A 3,206-nucleotide genomic window follows, 5' to 3' on the forward strand; every position below is an offset into this window, starting at 1 on the left:
GGATGCTCAAACTTAACAGAACACATCATTCATATGAAGGAACTGGACTTGCCATCTAATATGAGGAGCATAATACTAAAGCTTCCCTATAAAATGAGGGAAAGCTGGAGAAATGTAGCCTGTGACCTGCAGGAAAGCAGGGGTCAGAGGGCATTATTCACTGATCTTGTTGTTTTTATTGAAAAGCAAGTTAAAGTTGTATCTGATCCACTGTTTGGTAACATCATGGACCATCAACAGCTCAACTCCAGAACCAGCAGCTTTACCAACAGAAAAGGGGAAGTAACTTTGCTACAAATGTTACAGTGAAGAATGAATGTCCATCTGGAGATGAGAACAAGTCCTCAAAAAGCCACAGCTGTCTGTATTGTCTCCTAAGTAATCATACTGTTGACAAAGTGCTTTAAGTTTAAAGACAAGCCACATAAGATAAAGTAAACTTTAAAAAGGCATGTGTTTTGGCTGCTTAAAGGTGGGACACATAAGCAGAGAATGCAGAGGTCGTTTGGTCTGTTCTGTTTGTCACCAGCAGCATCCCAGTATCCTGCACATCAACGAGGACAGTACAGGAGTTTTCTCCAGACATCCACAGAATCATCTGAGTACCACCTCCACAATGACTCAGACCTGCGGTCATGTCGGGGTCTGTGATGAAGATAACTCAAACCTTTCTATCGTTGCAGTTCAAGTCAGGAGTCCAAAAACCAACACCACTGTGCAGACATATGCATTTTTGGACCCGGGCAGCACAGGAACATTCTGCACTGAAAGTTTGGCCCAGAAGCTGCAAATGAAAGGTAAAAGAACAAGTATTCAGCTGCAAACAATGGGACATAAAGGCATTGTGAGTACAAACATCATCTCTGGACTCCAAGTAGCAGCACTCGATAAAAATGATTTCATTGACCTTCCAGTTGTCATGACACAGAAACTAATGCCTGTTTCAAAGCAAAATGTTCCACAACAGGAGGACATCGACAAGTGGCCATACCTGCAAAGCATCAAGCTCCACAACATAGATGCTGATGTAGATCTGCTCATTGGCACAAACGCACCTAAAGTAATGGAGCCATGGGAGCTTCATCAACAGTCAGGATGAAGGCCCATATGCAGTTTGGACCCGAGTTGGATGGGAATGGTCCACTCCGGAGTGAAAGGAACAGAACAGGCTTCCATGCTTTCACTGCAAACAGGGTTTCTGTTAACGATGTTGACTGAACAGTACAATCATGACTTCAATGACAAAGCATCCCAACAGCAGATTGAAATGTCCAGAGATGTCAAGTTTATGAATGTCATGAACAATTCAGCACAATTAAAAAAATGGACATTATTGCATTGATTTGCCTTTTAAGGCTGAAAATTCAATCTTGCCTGTGAAGTGTTGTGTTGCAGAGCGTCTTCCAAGCCTGAAAGGAAAGTTTTCAAAGAACCGGATCACAGTCCTAAGGAACATCTGTGATGAAGCAGAGGGCAAGAACATCAACCTGGGAAAAGATACTACCAGCTTTTCTTCCCTGCTCCAAGATGGACAGGAGTTGCTGGCTGAGGAGAGTCGCCAGAACCTGCAGATCGCTACAAAGTTGGGTCAAGCAGAAAATGACTAGAACAGACTGCAGGAGCATTTGGAGGAAGAAGAGGATGCCCGTCTAAAGCTTCAGATGGAGAAGGTGACTGGTGAAGGAAAGATGGCGCTAGAAGACAACCAGCTGCATGGACTTGGTCCAGTGGCTGGTAATGGAGTCCTCAGAGTGGGTGGACATCTTGGAGGAGCAGCTGTGCCACCTGGGGCTGGACATCCAGTTGTCCTGTATAAAGCCATGCATGTAGCAATATTAATTCTGTGTTACATTTACCATCTGCTTGGTCCAACAGGAAGAAACCACATGTTGTCCAGACTGTGGCAAAGATGCTGGATAATCAGTGCAAACTCTGCTGCCAAAAAGATCCTGTCTGACTGTGTTACCTGCAGAAGAAATGGAGGAAAACTTCTGGAACGGCTGAGGAAAAAGTACCACCAGACAAACCTCCATTCACAGATGTTGGAGTTGATGGTGCTGTTCATTTGAAAGTGGTTCATGCTCTGGATGCCACTTGTTGTATTAATGCAATCAGAAGATTCATCTGCATGAGTGGCCCAGTTTCTTCAATCAGGTCAAAGGATGAAACACTGCAAACTGTTTTCTGTGAAGTCGAAGCCATTCTGAATGAAAGACTCATCGCTTTTGTCTCTGATGATCCAAATCACATCTTGATGAACAAACTTGTTCTGGCACAAGATGGATTTGAGTATTTGCCCTTAATGCAGGAAAGACAAAAGTGGATGAGATGGAAAAGAAACATCTCTCCTGGAGACATTGTCTTCATTGCATATGCTACAGCAGCCAGAGGATGTTGTCAGATGGGGAGAATCCTGGCAGTCAAAGCTGATGCAGGAGGCCTGGCTCGTTCTGCGCAACTTCAGACCAAAACCAGCATGTTGGAGAGGTTCATCATTGAGAAAATGAAGAACCAGAAGAATTATTTAATGTCTTTGCATTAATATAGAATATTATTGAGGTTGATAGAATAGCTCATTTAGTGATAGATGTAATTGTGATTTAATGCACAATTAGGGACTGAAGTGTAGGAGCTATTTCCCCATTTTCAGTTAAATATTAGAATTTAAATGGTTTAGTTTATTCTTATATTTTGTTTATTTTCTAGTTGATTTATCATTAGAATTTTTGTTTAATTTGTTATTTAGAATAAGTTCTTTGATTAGGAATTCACTTAATTAGTTAATTTCAGGTTGGGATGTGGGTATTTCACGGCATAAATAGATGGGTCTTGGGTAGCTTATTATGCACGTGGGTGGTCACAAGGTTTTTTACCTGTCTTCAGTCTCATTAGTCACTTCAGTCATCAGTCATTTCAGTCATCAGTCAGAGAATAGGTGCAGGAATCAGAGCAGAAGCAGAATCCTGTGAAGCCTGTAAACTTTTTGCCTGAACTGTGAAATAAAACAACCAAAGAACTGCATTTTGACTTTTTGGTCCTTTTGGGCTGCGTAAACCAAAATCCACTGTGCATAAGGTGACTATTTGAGTTGGATTCACCTTTTGTTTTGATCACTTTTGAGTTTTTTTTATTTTTGAATTTAAGTTTTGGGACAAATAGTGACTATATAGTACATATAGTGTGTGTGTGTGTGTGTGTGTGTGTGT

The 3,206-nt window shown here is 41.6% G+C and overlaps 1 protein-coding gene across 1 annotated transcript in view; it reads left to right on the top strand.

Moving 5' to 3' along the window:
- The first annotated feature begins 241 nt into the window (after positions 1-241).
- LOC106957643 (uncharacterized) overlaps positions 242-3,206 on the top strand; it is a 6,502-nt gene continuing 3,537 nt past the window's right edge. Inside the window, exon 1 of the mRNA XM_015049054.1 lies at positions 242-398. The gene's annotated coding sequence lies outside the window, so the exon portion shown is untranslated. The remainder of the gene's footprint in view (positions 399-3,206) is intronic.

The sequence above is a fragment of the Poecilia latipinna genome, unplaced genomic scaffold, assembly GCF_001443285.1.
Source record: "Poecilia latipinna isolate Pla-1442-1.1 unplaced genomic scaffold, P_latipinna-1.0 Scaffold922, whole genome shotgun sequence".
Taxonomy (NCBI): Eukaryota; Metazoa; Chordata; class Actinopteri; order Cyprinodontiformes; family Poeciliidae; genus Poecilia; species Poecilia latipinna.